Source organism: Oncorhynchus kisutch, linkage group LG18 (genome assembly GCF_002021735.2).
Source record: "Oncorhynchus kisutch isolate 150728-3 linkage group LG18, Okis_V2, whole genome shotgun sequence".
NCBI classification, from domain to species: domain Eukaryota; kingdom Metazoa; phylum Chordata; class Actinopteri; order Salmoniformes; family Salmonidae; genus Oncorhynchus; species Oncorhynchus kisutch.
Window position 1 is genome coordinate 29,724,326 of NC_034191.2, and position 10,057 is coordinate 29,734,382.

Below are 10,057 nucleotides of genomic sequence, written 5' to 3' on the forward strand. Positions count from 1 at the left end.
AGGGGATCTGCAGAGAAGAATGGGAGAAACTCCGCAAATACAGGTGTGCTAGGCTTGTAGCGTCGTACCCAAGAAGACTTGAGGCTGTAATCACTGCCAAAGCTGCTTCAACTAAACACTGAGTAAAGGGTCTGAATACTTATGTAAATGTGATATTTCAGTTTTTTATTTGTAATACATTTGCAAATATTTTTGGTTATTCTGGTGTATTGTGTGTGTGGATTGTAGATTGACGTCGCTTATAGCTAAATCCGCCACTGGATAAGGCTTTGGTTGTATTTTCTGTGCTTCCATTTCCGCCTAGCCCAACCTACACTTTTACCTGTGCAGACGTGTGTGCTGGTACATTGTTAATGTGGGAGGCAACCTGTCTGCCTAGGGATACTACGTTTGTCCCAGGCGAGTTTTTAGGAAATATGCCTTCACTTCTTCAACTGTGTAGTGAACAGTTTAGACTCCTGAGCATTAAAAAAATATATGTAATAATTCTTTATTTTGGTTCTTTTGAATGAGTCTCCACCTTTTTATGGTCAGTTGGTGTGTGGAATTAACTGAAGGAATGGGAGGTGTTCAAGTCCAGACTTTCTGGCGGTTGTAATTCTTGGCACATAGTACCAACGGCCTCAATCATGGTTTCTCAACAAGCCTGGGAACAGCTAGGTCTAGGCTACCTCTTTCTCCGAGTGGAATATGTTTTCAGTATCCAGAGTGACACGCTCTCAATGCAGTAAAAATAACACAAAAATACAAATTATTTAATTTGAATAAAAATGATTGCAGTTTGTATTTCTTCTTCCATTCATTTTATGGTGGATAGTAATGACCTAATATCACCTTTTTAAATATCTATTGTTTTGGGCGGCTGTGGGAGACATGCAAAACAGACCCTGTAGTCTGACTGTGAACTCTATTAGGAAACCGGATCAGAAGATGGCTTCTTCTCCTACGTTGTGGTTACTTTGAGGAACTGCAGTGATGGACTTTCAAGTTCACTCTAGCCTTGGTACTGGCAGTAAATCTTAGCTGATGGTTGTGTTTTCAAATCGCACAACTGTACGCCGCAAATGATGGAGAACTCTATCAGTATGATTCAGCTTTACAATGCCAAGAGGAAATGAGTAAAGAATTGTTAAGACTGTTTACAGAAAACGGAAAGTGAGATGGTGTCATGGTCATGTAAACATTCAGCACACTTTTTAAAAATGTTTCAGAGTATTTTACCTTCCCAAAACACTTAACAGCTTTAAAATGGAGCTGTAGAGGGTGTTAGATGCATTTCTGCTTATGGTTTTCTTTCTCTCTCAGAGATTTGATCTGGATTCTAGAATGCATGTCTGTTATTCTGTTCTTTGATGGTTTTTGGAGTGTCTTGTGAGTAAGATCAGGGATATTGGCCTTCACTTCCTGGATAGGAAACAGTTTTTCCCCTTTGTTGCATGTCTTGTGTTCAAATGTTGACTTGTATAGAATGGAGTAATGACTGTACACTGCACAAATCAAAAAGGGAAGGTGCTGAGACACTGGCCAAATTGATTTGATGATGATGCATGATGCATTTATAGGGCATTGTTTATTTTTTTTAATGTGTGAGTGAAAGTAGTTCACTCCTTATTTAGTTTTATGTTACATGTAGACCTATGCTAGTTTAAAAAAAAGTAATTTCTGCATCAATTTGATCATTATGCCATTGTTTTGTTTTAGGGCTGTTTTTTTGTATTCATCTCATGATGTATAGACATATGTGGTGAATTACAATAATCAATACTGTACATTAAAAAAAATACTGGTTTCTGTAAACTGCTGCCATCGTCTTTCTGGATGTGCCTTGAAATAAACTGACCTAAATCCATGTTCTCTTGTTGATGGAGTCTTGTAGTAATACTTCATATGGATATCACCACAGGAGTCCATAGCAAAATGTAGACTAGGGAGGTGAATTAAAATGTTCCCAGAACCTATTGCTACAGTGCCTTGCGAAAGTATTCGGCCCCCTTGAACTTTGCGACCTTTTGCCACATTTCAGGCTTCAAACATAAAGATATAAAACTGTATTTTTTTGTGAAGAATCAACAACAAGTGGGACACAATCATGAAGTGGAACGACATTTATTGGATATTTCAAACTTTTTTAACAAATCAAAAACGGAAAAATTGGGCGTGCAAAATTATTCAGCCCCCTTAAGTTAATACTTTGTAGCGCCACCTTTTGCTGCGATTACAGCTGTAAGTCGCTCGGGGTATGTCTCTATCAGTTTTGCACATCGAGAGACTGAATTTTTTTCCCATTCCTCCTTGCAAAACAGCTCGAGCTCAGTGAGGTTGGATGGAGAGCATTTGTGAACAGCAGTTTTCAGTTCTTTCCACAGATTCTCGATTGGATTCAGGTCTGGACTTTGACTTGGCCATTCTAACACCTGGATATGTTTATTTTTTAACCATTCCATTGTAGATTTTGCTTTATGTTTTGGATCATTGTCTTGTTGGAAGACAAATCTCCGTCCCAGTCTCAGGTCTTTTGCAGACTCCATCAGGTTTTCTTACAGAATGGTCCTGTATTTGGCTCCATCCATCTTCCCATCAATTTTAACCATCTTCCCTGCTGAAGAAAAGCAGGCCGAAACCATGATGCTGCCACCACCATGTTTGACAGTGGGGATGGTGTGTTCAGGGTGATGAGCTGTGTTGCTTTTACGCCAAACATAACGTTTTGCATTGTTGCCAAAAAGTTCAATTTTGGTTTCATCTGACCAGAGCACCTTCTTCCACATGTTTGGTGTGTCTCCCAGGTGGCTTGTGGCAAACTTTAAACAACACATTTTATGGATATCTTTAAGAAATGGCTTTCTTCTTGCCACTCTTCCATAAAGGCCAGATTTGTGCAATATACGACTGATTGTTGTCCTATGGACAGAGTCTCCCACCTCAGCTGTAGATCTCTGCAGTTCATCCAGAGTGATCATGGGCCTCTTGGCTGCATCTCTGATCAGTCTTCTCCTTGTATGAGCTGAAAGTTTAGAGGGACGGCCTGATGGTGGTCTGATACTCCTTCCATTTCAATATTATAGCTTGCACAGTGCTCCTTGGGATGTTTAAAGCATGGGAAATCTTTTTGTATCCAAATCCGGCTTTAAACCTCTTCACAACAGTATCTCGGACCTGCCTGGTGTGTTCCTTGTTCTTCATGATGCTCTCTGCGCTTTCTGAGACTATCACAGTGCAGGTGCATTTATACGGAGACTTGATTACACTCAGGTGGATTGTATTTATCATCATTAGTCATTTAGGTCAACATTGGATCATTCAGAGATCCTCACTGAACTTCTGGTGAGAGTTTGCTGCACTGAAAGTAAAGGGGCTGAATAATTTTGCACGCCCAATTTTTCCGTTTTTGATTTGTTAAAAAAGTTTGAAATATCCAATAAATGTCATTCCACTTCATGATTGTGTCCCACTTGTTGTTGATTCTTCACAAAAAAATACAGTTTTATATCTTTATGTTTGAAGCCTGAAATGTGGCAAAAGGTCGCAAAGTTCAAGGGGGCCGATTACTTTCGCAAGGCACTGTATATGTACATTAGGCCTATCCCTATAGAGAATCCCAATGTTAGCATCTCAAGCTTATGGGCTTAAGCTGAAACGCTGAAAGCCATTATGCTCTCTGAAATGTGACAGAACATTATGGAAAATTCATCTGACAGTGTCCCTGACAGCAATATAGCCAATAATACTGGTTTGGAAGGTGATCTTTATAAAAGTGTTAATGAAAGTCAACCCACTTTCTCCCTTATTCAAAATTGCTTTCACAAATTACATAGACTTTTATCTTGGTTAGGCAGCAGCATTCAGCAGCACACAAACTAAGTCCAAAGCTGGCCATTCCACTGCATTATTGGATTATAACAGAACGAAAAGCCCAGACCTGGCAGTAGATACACATTCCAGTCGAGTTTCCTTTCCTCTGTGAGGAGATGCAGAGAGAACCTTACACTGAGATGAGGTATATTCAGTCAGACATGCTGCATTCTGGGAAACCATATTTTTGTTTGTTTGGTATCAGCTGCTTCTACATTACATCCTTTTCTGGAGGTGATGGCTGAACAGCCTTGTTCCAATTTGTGTAGATAAGGGTAAATAAAGGGGGACAGATTGGAGTGGGTATGGCATGGGTGGTGGAAAAGTATGGATGGATGAACCAGATTAATTCATCATATGAAGAAAGACAGAAAAAGGAGGGCCAGGAGAAGAAGGAGAAGATTTTGTGTTCTCTGATTTAGAAGAATGCTTATCATTCCTGGAATTCAGCATGACTCTTTAGAGGGATTTGTTTTTAATCCAGAGATATGCATTATAAGTGAATGCATCAAAGGCAGACTTTTTGTCCAGAGCTGCCTCAGTTGAGACAAAATATGTAAATGTATGGACGTAAACAGAAGATTGGGCTGATTGGCTAACATATTGCTAACATTTGCAAGTTTAGGCGTTCTTTTAATCACTTGTGGTCGTTCATTTTGTAGTCAAACATTCGCAAACAGTAAATGTCTGTCGGATCAATAATTTACAATGTTATTGCAGTTGCCTGGTTCTGTACTTGAAGACACTACCCAGACAGAAATATGTGACCTTGCAGCAGCTTTCATTTTACAAGGGCACCAGAGTGGTGTACTACAAATCTATATATAGGTCTACTCTGAGTTCAACTCGGGATAACCGGTGACACGAAAGTGGCTCAACCTTTAGCCAGGTACATTTATATGGTAACGAATCTTTCAGAACTAACCTGCTCTGGTGCAGGCTAACTCGGGGTTAACTCCATTTATCTTGATTGAAGTGTCTGAGATGCAAGTTGAGGACCAATCAAACTAGATTCCTTCCCTCTCGCAAAGAGTGCGTCATCATCCCTTCATCCCCCAGACCATATTTTAGGAAGACGACAGTTTAAAAAATATATTTTATTAATAAAATGTTCTTGTGTGTTAAAAATAGTATTATTAAAATATACTGAACAAAAATATATACGCAACTGTCACAACTTCTGCCGAAGTCGACGTACGGCGTTCCATTTGTTTTGTCTTGTTCCCCGCACACCTGGTTTACATTCCCTAATCAACTGCATATATATATTCCTCTTCCCCCATTTCTTTGTGTGGGATTGTTTTGTTACGTTTTTTGTATTGACCCGCCTAGCTGGTTTTTCGCCGGGTACTATGCGAGAAAGATAACATCGTGTCATTGTATGGCCGGGTGTCAGCAGCGTTTTGCTTGGCGCAGCAGAGTTTGGGCAGCCATTGCCTTTCTCTCTCCTACTGAAAAGGACAGTTGCGGTTGATATATTATCGATTATAGATTTTAAAAACAACCTGAGGATTGATTATAAAAAACGTTTGACATGTTTCTGTGGACATTACGGATACTATTTGGAATTTGTCTGCGTTGTCGTGACCGCTCTTTCCTGTGGATTTCTGAACATATCGCGCCAAACAAACGGAGGTATTTTGGATATATAAATAATCTTTATAGAACAAAAGGAACATTTATTGTGTAACTGGGAGTCTCGTGAGTGAAAACATCTGAAGATCATCAAAGGTAAACAATTAATTTGATTGCTTTTCTGATTTTCGTGACTAAGCTACTTGATGCTAGGTGTACATAATGTTTTGTCGAGCGATCGATAAACTTGGATTTCTTTCGCTGTAAAGCATATTTTCAAAATCTGACACAACAGGTAGATTAACATAAGGCTGTGTTTTGCTATATTGCACTTGTGATTTCATGAATATAAATATTTTTAGTAATATTATTTAAATGTGGCGCTATGCAATTCAGCGGTTGTTGATGACAATTATCCGGCTAAAGGGATGGGTAGCGTCAAGAAGTTAATTGTTAAACATTTTTGCTTATTTGTGACTTTATCACGCTTTGCACTTTTGCCTTGGGCTGGAAGTTTGTTGGACACTGTTGCATCCGTCTGTTGTTTGCTTCTGCCGAATAAAGTGTTCGCCTGATCACAACTCTCTGCTCTCCTGCACCTGACTTCAACACCAGTAGTGCATACGCTGACAGCAACATGCAACAATTTCATGGATTTGACTGAGTTACAGTTCATATAAGGAAATCAGCCAATTTAAAACAGATAAATTTGTCCCTAATCTATGGTTTCACATGACTGGTAATACCTGCAGGACTCTGAGCTAAGCCAGGTGAGCACAGTAGTGCAGTCAGACCATGAAGGGATCTGCCCCAGGGGCACAGACAGCTCCTTCAATTCTGCCCCAGTGAGAGCTGCACTCAGCTTGGGGCGTGGAATGGTGAGTGTTGTGTGTGTGTGTGTGTGTCTGTGTGTGTGGCCCTGCTCATCCATGACACACAGGTAGGCCACAGAGCCGTAGGACCTCTCGAAGGCATCACAAAAAGAAGATTGGCAGGGGTAATATCCAAGTCGACACTGAGGGGTGTGTAGCAGTGTGGCATGGTAATATCCATCAGGTAGGGAAGTAGCTCTTTGACCTGGCCTCCGTGGGCATGTGGACCACGACTTTTGGAACATTGCTATCCCACTGCCCGATCTCAAAGTCGCCCTTGGCCAGCAGGGCTCTCATTTTGTCCAGCAGCTACCGGGCCTGCTCTGGAGAGGAGAGGGACTATAGACAGTTGTCCACATACAACGCCCTTTCCACTGAATCCAGCACGTCCTCGTTGCTGTTGAAACACAGGAGAGGCTGATACTGAGGGAGGTGTTGCACTCGGTGGAACATCTCCACAGATAGCCACCCGGCGCTCCCGGAGACACAGCAAGACCCCCAAGAGATAGGGTTCCAGCTTAGGCCACGGCAGCAGCTGGTCATTCAGGTTACCCCCTCTGCTGAGCAATTGAAAACCAGGCGGCTCTTACCGTCATGGTAAACAACGTGGTGGGGGATGTACCAGTTCTGCTTGGCACTTCTCATATCCTCCGGTGACAGCTTCACCACGTAGCCAGCCTGTTCTAGCTTGCGTACATTCTGGCTATGCACATTAGCTGACGCAGGGTTCTTATCTAGGCACACTCTGTCTATATAAGGTCCCACAGTTGACAGTGCATGTCAGAGCAAAAACCAAACCATATGTCCATAGAGCTCCAAGACAGGATTGTGTCGAGGCACAGAAGGGTACCAAATAATTCTGCAGCATTGAAGGTCCCCAAGAACACAGTGGACTCCATCATTCTTAAATGGAAGAAGTTTGTAACCAACAACCCTCTTCTTAAAGCTGTCCGCCCGGCCAAACTGAGAAATCGGGAAAGAAGGGCCTTGGTCGCCCTTGGCCAGCAGGGCTCTCATTTTGTCCAGCAGCTACCGGGCCTGCTCTGGAGAGGAGAGGGACTATAGACAGTTGTCCACATACAACGCCCTTTCCACTTGGTCACCCGAGGTGACCAAGAACCCGATGATCACTCTGACAGAGCTCCAGACTTCCTCTGCGGAGATGGAAGAACCTTTCAGAAGGACAACCATCTCTGCAACACTCCACCAATCAGGCCATTATGGTAAAGTGGCCAGACAGAAACCACTCCTAAGTAAAGGCACATGACAGTCCGCTTAGAGTTTGCCAAAAGGCACCTAAAGGACTCTCAGACCATGAGAAACAACATTATCTGGTCTGATGAAACCAAGATTGAACTCTTTGGCCTGAATGCCAAGCGTCACGTCTGGAGGAAACCTGGCACCATCCCTACGGTGAAGCATGGTGGTGGCAGAATCATGCTGTGGGATGTTTTTTAGCAGCAGGGTCTGGGTGACTAGTCAGGATCGAGGGAAAGATTAAAGGAGCAAAGTACAAAGATATCCTTGATGAAAACCTGCTCCAGAGCGCTCAGGACCTCAAACTGGGGTGATGGTTCACCTTCCAACAAGACTACGACCTTAAGTACACTGCCAAGACAATGCAGGAGTGGTTTCGGGACAAGTCTCTGAATGTCCTTGAGTGGCCCAGCCAGAGCCCAGACTGAAACTGATCGAACATCTCTTGAGAGACCTGAAAATAGCTGTGCAGAGACGCTCCCCATCAAACCTGATAGCGCTTGAGAGGATCTGCAGAGAAGAATGGGTGAAGCTTCCCAAATAGAGGTGTGCCAAGCTTGTCGCATCATACCCAAGAAGACTCAAGGCTGTAATCGCTGCCAAAGGTGCTTCAACCAAGTACTTAGTAAAGGGTCTGAATACTAATGTAAATGCAATATTTATTTTTTTTAATTGGGAGGGGAGGCTTAATTGTTGCAATTTTATCCCCTGTTTCTCCCCAATTTCGTGATTACGATATTGTCTCATCACTGCAACTCCCCGACGGGCTCTGGAGGGGCAAGGGTCGAGTCATGTGTCCTCCGAAACATCACCCGCCAAACCTGGGATTGAACCCTAGGCTGTAGTGGGATTGAACCCTATGTTGTAGTGATCCAGCAACACTGCGATGCAGTGCCTTAGACCGCTGAGCCACTCGGCAGGCCCCCAGTTTTTTTATTTTCAATTAATTTGCAAACATTTCTAAGAACCTGTTTTTGCTGTGTCATTATGGGGTATTGTGTGTAGATTGATGAGGGGGGGAAATGGTTTAATCCATTTTAGAAAATGTGGAAAAAGTCAAGGTCTAAATACTTTCTATATGCACTGTAACTAAGGCTGGTCGGCCGTCCAGAGAGGTAGGTCCGGCTGGCTGGCCGGCCAGATAGCTAAGTGGGTCGGCCTAGGTATGGCTGGCCAGATAGGAAGGTCATGAGTCATGAATGCAGTAAAATTCTAAGTGACTGTTTAGTCACAATAATTAGGCTCCTTCAAGCTCTGATGCTGTTGATGGTAATTAATAGCCTACCAACTTCCTAACTCCCTGGTATTCAGAACTCTATTGTCCCTCTAATCACGCTGACATCAATGCAAATGTAATCGATAATCTAATCAAACACTTCATGAGAACCGATGAGCTCATGTTGCGCAACATTTCTATAGGCTATGCAATTGCGCAAGAAAACAGAGTGATGGCCTCTATTAAAGAGAGGAAGAGAGGCTGCTGCCTACATTGAGACCCAACCACTGGCCACTTTAATAAATGGATCACTAGTCACTTTATACAACGCCACTCTAAATAATGCCACTTTAATAATGTTTACATATTTTACATTACTCATATCACATGTATATACTGTATTTTATTTATAATGTTTACATATCTTACATTACTCATATCACATGTATATACTGTATTTTATATCATCTATTGCACCTTGCCTATGCCGCTCGGCCATCGCTCATCCATTTACTTACATGTACATATTCTCATTCACCCCTTTAGAATTGTGTGTATTAGGTAGTTGTTGGGGATTGTTAGATTACTTGTTAGATATTACTACACTGTCGGACCTAGAAGCACAAGCATTTCGCTACACTCGCATTAACATCTGCTAAACATGTGTATGTGACAAATAAAATGTGACTCTATTTGATTTATAGGCCTAATATATTTATTTCTCAAATTTGTTAAAATATAAAGCACATTGCTTATCTTTACAACAGGATCCTTCTGAGAAGCCAGAGGCGAGCGTGCAAACTCCAAATGTCTTCCATTCTCCTTGCTAATGTGCAATCGTTGGAAAATAAAACCGATGACCTACTATTAAGATTATCCTACCAACGGGACATTAAAAACTGTAACATCTTATGTTTCACCGAGACGTGGCTGAACGAAGAAACTGACAGGCGTTATTTTCCATGCACTGGCAGAACAGAGATGCTACCTCTGTTAAGACGAGGGGTGGGGGTGTGTGTCTTTTTGTTAATAACAGCTGGTGCGCGATGTCTAATATTAAAGACGTCTCGAGGTATTGCTCATACCTTATGATAAGCTGTCGACCACACTACCAAGAGAGTTCTCATCTGTATTATTCGTAAGTCGTCTATTTACCACCACAAAGCGAAGCTGGCACTAAGACTGCTCTCAACCAACTCTCTAAGGTCATAAGCAAAGAAGAGAATGCTCACCCAGAAGCGGCGCTCCTGGTGGCTGGGGACTTTAATGCAGGCAAACTTAAATC